This window comes from Cryptomeria japonica, chromosome 3 (genome assembly GCF_030272615.1).
Source record: "Cryptomeria japonica chromosome 3, Sugi_1.0, whole genome shotgun sequence".
Taxonomy (NCBI): Eukaryota; Viridiplantae; Streptophyta; class Pinopsida; order Cupressales; family Cupressaceae; genus Cryptomeria; species Cryptomeria japonica.
The window spans coordinates 635279849-635290400 of NC_081407.1; positions in this window are offsets into that span (position 1 = coordinate 635279849).

Here is a 10552-nt window from a genome sequence, read left to right on the forward strand (position 1 = left end):
GTTTTTGTTTTTGCAGGGTTTTTTCTCAATTTTTCTATTGCAGGTTTCTGGAATCGTATCTATGAGTTGTTTTGTCACGTCTGTGCTCAAATCTTGCGTCTGTGCAGGTTTCTGTCGCATCTGCATTTTGCTGTCTATTTTGTAGGTCTCAAATCTAGAAATTGTGTTTGTGTTTCATCTTTCTGTGTCTGTTATCTATTCCTACGTCTACATCTAGTACAATTGCATCTGTGTTTTCAGTTTTCCATTTTTTCTTTTGTTTAGGGTTTTTAGATTTGGTTTTTAGGGCTAATCTCTTTTGATCCGACTAACGAATTGGTGCAGTTGTTTTAAAAGGAGAAAACATCTTATCGAAGGCCCCTATTTTACAAAGTCTTTTGGGATCTAAATTTTACCTAACTTATGTGCTTGCGGGAGGGGTATTATTTCAAAACTACTAACAAGTTTGGTGGAGGACCTTTAGAAAAGATTTGATTTTAAAATTGTTTGCTTTGTCTTCTTTAGTTTAGCAAACACTTCAATTGGTGCTCTAAAATTAACAAGTGTCTTTTGTGTCTTAAGCAATAGGCTCTTGTTTTTCCTTTTAGATGACCTGCCTCCCGAGTAGCCCATAAGGCCAAGTGAGACGGAATGACCCAAGTAGTAAGAAGTTAAAGCCAAGCTCTTCCAAGCCACTATAAATAAGTGTTTGTGATGAAAGTTGCAAGCAACGGGTGCTAAATGTTGCTATAAGGATGTTATGACTCCCCATAAACCCTATAGAGCGCAAGCTGTATAGGATGGGAGGCCTTCACTTTAACACAGCGTAACACACTACTGATTATAGCCACCCAAACGGATTCCCTTACTAGAAACCTTTTGTGTTAGAAGACCAAAACCTTCTAGTTGTTGGTGTAGGAGGTCGGACCTCTAAAGCGACTCACATTCTTATTGGTGCTTGGGTGCCCCAAAGAATTGAGCATCTAGTGTAGGAGCACCCTTCTAGGCTCTTCCTCCTTCTTTTTTTTGTTGGTGTTATGCTTCTTTTGAAGCCATTGTATATGTAATAAGAGCCATGAGCTCATTTGTTCTTGACTAGGTCCTAGTTTTAGGTCCTTAGTGTTTTTGTTGTGATTTCTTGTGCAGGAGAGGTTGAGTGTGCCTTGGATGTGTGTTAGGCCTTATTGGCATGATGTTGTCCTTAGGATAGCCCAAAATAGACCTAGGAGTCATGAAAAGCAACAATGGCAAAGTTGCTCAAAAGATGCAAAAGTTGCATGACAACTTTTAAAAGTTGTCAAGCAACTTTTCCACCCAAAAGGTCAAAGACCCTTATTGAGCATGGAGAGCCCTAATTTTGGCACACCGACCAAGGTCTGGGTAGTATAAGATGTTTCAAACCCTAAAAAATGGGGGGGTTAATCATTATTGTATGGCCCAAGTAAGGAAAGCTTGACTGTGACCGTTTTGTTGGTTACCAGTCAGTTTGAATGAAGCAACTAAGCAAGTTAATGGTTTGATATGAAGACTAAACTATGTGGAAATCTTTGTGTAGTGTTTGATCTTTCATTTTTGGCAATTAGATAGTGTGTGTGGTGCAGGTTTAAGTCCTCTTGTAAATAGTTTGTATAATACACTGTCACTGCCCAGTTTTGGGACAGTTTTGTACGAATGGGTTAGCATTCCATTCTCCATCATGGAGCCACCATGAAACCATGGGGAATGGAAGTGAAGACCTTGTACTATAATGAAATGCAAGAAGGGCCTTTGAAAATGCAGGGAAGCCAACTATTTAGCCACTCCTAGGTGAGACTGGATAGTGCCCGGTTAGGAATGGTAGCTGGTGCAGAGGTCTTGGAGAGCAAGGTTGGTCAAAGGAGAGTGCACCCTTTGGAGGAGGTGTAGAGGAGTGTGTGAAGCACCATTGGTGTGAAGGAGGATCCTCCACCAATCCAGACAAGGTGGCTAAAACACAAAACATACACTATGACCCAGGCAGACCATAAAAACCCTCACAAAACCCTTAAAAACACCAAAATTCGCCCAAGGCACTGTACGGCCACTTGGAGGCCCAAAACCAGAGAAATCCTTGAGCCCTTTCCAAATTAATAGCAGTCCATTTTGGGAGTTTAGGTAGTTTGTGCATTGTTTGCAAGAGAGATCCCTAAAAGTCCGGATTGGAGGCCGAATAGGGCTTCTCCTTGTAGCCCTATTTTGTGGGAAATGAGCAAAATGGTGGAATCGGTAGGAGGGATGAAGGTTGAAACTTCTTGGAGGCACATGGATGGATGTAAAACATGGTTTAATACCTACCCTAACCTTCCTAGGACCTAGGAAGCAGTAGGACAAGCCAAGCCCTTATTAGCCATAGTAAGGGGTTTTGAGTCTCATGAGTAGGTGAGACCTTAGGAGCAGCATTGCAACTCATTGGTGGGTGGATTGGGCAAGGTCAGGGGATTCCTCAAGCAAGGGAAGTCCTAGAGACCCTAGGGTGTGAAGATAACACCAGGTGATCCAAGGGAAGGATCCAAGAGCATAGACTAGGCTAGTCTATCCCAAACCCCATTGCATCAGATTGGTATCAGAGCAGCTAAAGATTTGTTGGACTGTGTATGTCTCTATATACTGGTGAATTAGTAGGGGAGAGTATAATGGTTAGTAATGCAGAGCTAGCTAGGGAGGTAGAAGAGCAGAAGGAGAAGAATAGACTCCTTGAAGAAGCTATGAGTGAGATAAGGGATAAACTATAGGAAGTGGTGGATCAGAGGACACAAGGACCTTGGGGAGAAGACACCAAAGATAAAGGCAAGAAAATCATTGACATAGATGACATTATACCTGAACCAAATCCCTTATTTAATGAAGAACCATTTGTAAAGGCTATTAAGGCTTTGAACACCAAAGCTTTTGAAGGGTTGCCACATTTCAGTGGAAGGATGTACATTGACACTGTCATGGAATGGATTGAGGGCATGGAAAACCACTTTGAGTGTGAGGGAGTGACAAAGGCTCAAAAGGTTAAGGTTGCCAAATCAAGATTAAGGGGAGCAACTTTGACATGGTGGAAGTACTTGGAAGGAGAGAGAGTTGGCATGGGAAAGCTACCTATTGCCAATTGGAAGGCCATGGTGAGTAAGATCAAAGAGAACTACTTACCAGAAGATTATGAAGTCCAACTTCATAAGAAGAGATAGGGTTTGAAGCAAAAAGACCTTGATGTGACCTCCTACACCGAAGAATTTCAAAAACTTTGTCTTAGATCCAAAGTCCAAGAAGATGAATCTATTAAGGTGGCTAGGTATCTAAGCGGCCTAAAGTGGAACATTCAAGAGGAGATAAGCCTATGGACTCCTACTACTGTTCAAAAATGTCATCAACTTGCTGTCAAGGTAGAAGAGAGGAACAAAAGGAAAGGAGACTCTAATAACAGGGGTAGAGGTAGAGGTAGAGAACAAATGAATCACCAAGGTGGTTACCAAAGCAAGGAAAATGAGTAGAGGAACCAAGGAGAAGCCAAGTTGACTGAACATGGCAGTGAAACCAATCTTAGAGGAGGCCATTCTAGAGGAAGAAGTGCACAAGGTGGTCCAAGTAGGGGTAGAGGTACTGGCAGGGGTAACTCCTACTTTGCAACTATGAAGTGCTACAACTGTGGACAATTGGGACACCTAGCATATAGATGCCCTAACAAGCCTACCTCATCAAACAGTGGAAAGAGGGTTGCTTATGCACATGAAGGCTCTTCAAGCAGCAAGACACCTGAAGTGGACCATATTGAATCAGAGACTAGAGAAAATCTGATGTTCAATAGGGTCTTGATAAGACAGCCAGTCAAGAATGAACCTAAACATAGGAGAGCTTTGTTTAGGGTGAGATGCAAGATCCTTGGTAAAGTTTGCAAGGTGATAGTTGATTCAGGGTCAATTGATAACATAGTATCAGAGGAAGCAACCAAGAAGTTGAAATTCACAAGGATACCCCACACTAACCCATATAAGGTGACATGGTTGAATCATGAGTAGAGTGTGCTAGTCAATGAACAGACTTGGGTAGAGTTTTCTATTGGAGGATATAAGGATAAGATCCTTTGTGATGTGTTACCTATGGATGCCTGTCACCTATTACTAGGTAGACCTTGGAAATTTGATAGGAAGGTGATCTATGATGGAGAGGAGAACTCCATTTCATTCAAGAAGGACAACAAGACCTTTAAGATTCAGTCTTTGACAGAGAATGAAGAGGGAACTTCAAGAAAACCTAGTGTCTTATTGGCTACTGGTAAAGAGTTCTTAAACTTGCTACATGAGGAGGAGATAGTGAAGTGTGCCATCTTTGTGAAACCAAAGGAGGAAGACAAGTTGCAGGCAGAAGTACCCAAGGAGGTGAAGCAAATGTTGCAAGAGTATAAGGACATAGTGAGAGATGGAGCACCTGCAACACTCCCACCAAGAAGGTCTATAAGTAATCAAATAGACTTTGTTCCCGGAGCATCCCTACCTAAAAAAGTTGCATACAAGCTCACACCTGATCAGAATAAGGAAGTAGCAAAGCAAGTGCAGGAGTTATTGGAATAAGGACTGATTAAGAAGAGCATCAGCCCATGTGCAGTCCCGGTAGTGCTAGCATCAAAGAAGGGAAGCAAGTGGAGACTTTGCACTGATTCAAGGGCAATCAATAGGATCACCATAAGGTATAGGTTTCCTATTCCTAGAATAGAGGATTTGATGGACTGTCTAGGAGGTGCTATGTATTTCACCAAATTGGACCTTAAAAGTGGTTATCACCAGATTAGAATCAAGGAGGGAGATGAGTGGAATACTGCTTTCAAGACCACAGAAGGATTGTACTTGTGATGCCATTTGGACTCACCAATGCTCCAAGCACCTTCATGAGGTTGATGAATGAGGTGTTAAAGGATTTCACAGGCAGATTTGTGGTGGTATACCTAGATGACATTCTCATCTATAGCAGAACCAAAGAGGAGCACCTTGAGCATTTGAGGTTAGTCTTAGAGAGGTTGCATGAGGAGAAGTTATCCATCAACCTAGAGAAGTGTGAATTCTTGAAGCAAGAGCTGGTCTACTTAGGATTTGTGGTGTCTAAAGGAACCTTGAAGATCCAAGCAAAGTGGAGGCAATCTTGAATTGGCCTACACCTAGAATAGGGACTAAAGTTAGGAGTTTCCATGGTTTAGCCCAATTCTATAGAAAGTTTGTGAGGAACTTCAGTGGCATATGTGCACCAATCCTTGACACCATAAAAGGAGGCCTTAAAACTAAGTTTAAATGGACTGAGCAGGCTGACAAATCATTTCAATTGTTGAAGCAAGAAGTAGCCACAAAACCTATCCTTCTCCTACCTACTTTTGATAAGCTATTAACATTGGAGTGTGATGCAAGTGGAATTGCAGTAGGGGGTGTATTGAGTCAAGAGGGAAGACCTGTGGCATTTTTCAGTGAGAAGGTTAATGAAGCAAAGAAGAAGTGCTCAGCCTATGACCTAGAGTTGTATGCATTGGTGTAGTCACTTAAAAAATGGAGGCATTACCTACTCCCAAAGGAATTTGTGGTGTTCACAGACAACCAAGCATTGAGTTACATTAACACTCAAGAGAAGCTTAGCAATAGGCATTTGAAATGGATGGAATATCTCCAATCCTTCACCTTCACCATCAAGCATAAGAAGGGGCAACTCAACAAGGTGGCAGATGCATTAAGCAAGAAGTTGTTGACAGTTCAAGAACTATAGCTGCAGAGCATAGGAATAGAAGGTTTCAAGGACCTCTATGAAGGAGATGAAGACTTCTCATCAGCTTACAAGGTTTGTAAGGAGTTTGAGAACCATTTCCATGGTGAGTATGCATATTACACTCTCCAAAATGGTCTCTTGTTCAAGGGTAATCAGTTGTGTGTGCCAAGAGGATCCATGAGGAAAAACCTCATCCAAGAGAAACACAATGGTAGTTTAAGTGGACACTTTGGAGTCAACAAAACCTTGGATCTAGTACAGAGGTACTACTATTGGCCAAAGTTGCCAAGAGATGTGAAGAGGTATGTGGAGCAATGTGGTGTATGCCAAAGAGAAAAAGGAGGATCAAGCAATGCTGGTCTCTATCAACCATTGCCGGTCCCAAATAGGCCTTGGGAATGTATAAGTATGGACTTCCCAAGACAAAGATAGGTATGGACAACATCTATGTGGTAGTAGATAGATTTTCCAAGATGAGCCATTTCATTCCATGTAAGACTACACATGATGCAAGATATGTTGCACATCTCTTCTTTAAGGAGATTGCTAGGATTCATGGACTCCCTTTAAGCATTGTTTCAGACAGGGACAACAAGTTCATGGGCCATTTTTGGCAAACATTATGGAGGAGACTAGGAACTAACTTGTCATTTAGCTCAGCTTACCATCCTCAAACTGATGGTCAAACTGAAGTTATCAATAGGATGTTAAGCAACTTGTTGAGGTGTTTAACTAAGGAGTATGGATAGACATGGGACCTAATCATTCCTCAAGAAGAGTATGCATATAATGACAGTGTGAATAGGACCACTGGTAGAAGTCCTTTTGAGGTTGTGTATGGCAGACATCCGAGGGGAGTATGTGAGTTGAGAGACCTTGGTACTTTGGAAATGAAGAGTGGGCAAGCAGAGGACTTCACTCAAACCATCAAGGAAGTCCAAGAGCAAGTCAAGAAAGCCATCCTTGAATCCACTCAAAAACTAAAGGCAAAAATGGATGAGAAAAGGAGAGAGGTTCAGTTCAAGGTGGGTGACTATGTGATGGTCCATTTGAGCAAAGCTAGGATGCAAAGTGGTAAGCCTACCAAACTGCAAATGAAGAGGGTAGGACCTTGTAGAATTCTGGAAAAATATGGAGAGAACACTTATAAGGATGAACTTCCTTTAGACTTAGCCATTTCACCAGTCTTCAATGTTGCTGATCTGATTATGTACAAGGGTAAGATAGAAGGGCAGACTGAGAACCAAGCCAAGGTGCTGCAGGACCTAGATGTCAATGTCTTACCACAGGTGAAGAAGCCTATAGTAGAGGAGATCTTAGAATCTAGAGTAAAGAAGTCCACCAGACACCAGGTCTACATGGAACACTTGGTGAAGTGGGCAGGTCAGCCTGAGTTTGAAGCTACCTAGGTTGAAGAGAGCAGGTTCAAGACACTTGGCATAGACCCAGCTCTCATCTCTTCTTCTATTTCTTAGTTGTGTGTAGAGGGGGAGTATGGTGTAGGAGCACCCTTCCAAGCTCTTCCTCCTTCTTTGTTTTGTTGGTGTTATGCTTCTTTTGAAGCCATTGTATATGTAATAAGAGCCATGAGCTCATTTGTTCTTGACTAGGTCTTAGTTTTAGATCCTTAGTGTTTTTGTTGTGATTTCTTGTGTAGGAGAGGTTGAGTGTGCCTTGGATGTGTGTTAGGCCTTATTTGCATGATGTTGTCTTTAGGATAGCTCAAAATAGGCCGAGGAGTCATGAAAAGCAACAATGGCAAAGTTGCATGACAACTTTTAAAAGTTGTCAAGTAACTTTTCCACCCAAAAGGTCAAAGACCCTTATTGAGCATGGAGAGCCCTAATTTTGGCACACCGACCGAGGTCTTGGTAGTATAAGATGTTTCAAACCCTAAAAAATGGGGGGGTTAATCATTATTGTATGGCCCAAGTAAGGAAAGCTTGACTGTGACTGTTTTGTTGGTTACCAATCAGTTTCAATGAAGCATCCGAGCAAGTTAATGGTTTGATCTGAAGAATAAACTATGTGGAAAGCTTTGTGTAGTGTTTTATCTTTCATTTTTGGCAATTAGATAGTGTGTGTGGTGCAGGTTTAAGTCCTTTTGTAAATAGTTTGTATAATACACTGTCACTGCCCAGTTTTCGGACAATTTTGTACTAATGGGTTAGCATTCCATTCTCCATCGTGGAGCCACCATGAAACCATGGGGAATGGAAGTGAAGACCTTGTAATATAATGCAATGCAAGCAGGGCCTTTGAAAATGTAGGGAAGCCAACTATTTAACCACTCCTAGGTGAGACTGGACAATGCCCGGTTAGGAATGGTAGCTGGTGCAGAGGTCTTGGAGAGCAAGGTTGGTCAGAGGAGAGTGTACCCTTTGGAGGAGGTGTAGAGGAGTGTGTGAAGCACCACTGGTATGAAGGAGGAGCCTCCACTAATCCAGACAAGGTGGCTAAAACACAAAACATACACTGTGACCCAGGCAGACCATAAAAACCCTCACAAAACCCTTAAAAACCCCAAAATTTGCCCAAGGCACTGTATGGCCACTTGGAGGCCCAAAACCAGAGAAATCCTTGAGCCCTTTCCAAATGAATAGTAGTCCATTTTGGGAGTTTGGGTAGTTTGTGCATCGTTTGCAAGAGAGAGCCCTAAAAGTCCGGATTGGAGGCCTAATAGGGCTTCTCCTTGTAGCCCTATTTTGTGGGAAATGAGCAAAATGGTGGAATCGGTAGGAGGGATGAAGGTTGAAACTTCTTGGAGGCACATGGATGGATGTAAAACATGGTTTAAGACCTGTGCTAACCTTGCTAGGACCTAGGAAGCATTAGGACAAGCCGAGCCCTTATTAGCCATAGTAAGGGGTTTTGAGTCTCATGAGTAGGTGAGACCTTATGAGCAGCATTGCAACTCATTGGTGGGTGGATTGGGCAAGGTCAGGGGATTCCTCAAGAAAGGGAAGTCCTAGAGACCCTAGGGTGTGAAGAGAACACTAGGTGATCCAAGGGAAGGATCCACGAGCATAGACTAGGCTAGTCTATCCCAAACCCCATCCCATTAGTGTCGAGGGTGGATCCATTGGGGTCAAGCATCTAAGTATTTGCTCTAAATTGCGTAGCTCAAGGTAAACCCCCAAGTGAGATTCAACAGCTATTGTCCTAGCCAGCCCTAGGATTTGTGCTTGCATGATCAAAACACTCAAACATTTTCAAACCAAACAAAGAAACATTGTGTCTACCGTGTTTTCGAGTGTATGCAAAAACATTTCACATCACATTTCAGATTTGGAAACATTTTTTATAGTTTGGACAAAACACCTTCAAACATTGAGTCTTCATTGTTATTGTCTCCTCTTGCCACAAAAAGAGTCAAAACATTGAGATTTGGTCACAGTAAACAACTTTAAAATCAGATAGAATTGTACAAAGTATTAGAAAACATGTCTGTGACTGTTAAAAACATGTCTATGTCAGGAAATTGTGTCTACACGGTATAGAATTGCATATGTCTTACAACAAACTATCAACAAGAAATTGTCACATTTTCAAAAACTGCGTCTCTGTCAGTCAAAACGACGTCTGTGTTGAGAAACCACGTTTGTGGAGAGCAGCATTGCATTTTTTTTTTTTCAAGATAAAATTGTCATTATCATTAGGAAACCACGTTTGTACTCAATGAAACCACGTTTGTGATCAGAAGTCACGTATGGGTTGGTTAAAATTATGTTTGTGTTCACAGTTGAAAGATTACAAAAAAACTCTTGAGAAAAAAAGAGACTTAAGTTTTCAAATCTAAAGAGCTTCTAAGGTTGCTTCCTATAGGGCTTCATTATTCAGTCAACCTATCTTGGTCACACAAAGTCCATCATTTTCCTTCATTTGCATTGCCCTCATGCAACTCTTCTAAATTTGAGTCAAAAGGTTAGCTTTTCTTGTCCTCATCACACTTTGCAAACATACTACAACACAACACTAGGTGATTCCCGTATCAAGATCTATCATCTTAGGGTCTCATTTGGTCTTCTTGAGTCAAGGTCAACTTACCTCATCAAGAGATCCATCATCTCTTTGGAAACCATACCTTACTCTCAAACGTACATACTTTGGTCTTACATTCTTGGACATTGCAAGTTTACCTTAGATTCATCTACACTTCATACACCTCTTGGTCTTCCATAGTCTTTGCATCTTCATCTGACCTTTCATCTCGGTCAAGACTTTAGTACATGGTTGAAACCCACTCCCAAAGGTCTAGAAGGGAAGTTGAAGAAGCTTTAAGGTCTTTAAACACGAGTACTTATGAGTTTTATGGAGATGAATTTTACAATCCATTTGAAAATCATAGTAATATACCAGACAATGACAATAACAATGGAAATGATAATTACAATGACAATGCATCTGTGGATTCTGCAGAAGTTGAGGAAACTATCATGGATCCCCATTTTAATAAACTAGTTCAAGAAATCATGAAGAGGGATATACACTATTTCCTACAAGTTATGGCACAAATTGGAACAAGATTACCCTGTGATTTTGATATGTCACAGATTTTGGACGATGATACAAACCAAATAAATCAAGTTAATAATAGACAAAGGAGGCCCAATAGTGGTGGTAAGAAAGAGCGTCTCATGCTTGAGTCACCTTACCTCTCAGAGTTGGGCTAGTTACTAAGGATGTGGTATGTCAAGTCCTTGATTTAGAACTCACATACAATATACTATTGGGACACCCATGGATTCATGAAATGAGAGTTGTTCCTTCTACATATCATCAATGTATTAAGTTCCCACACAATGGAGTTGAAGTGTATGTTAAT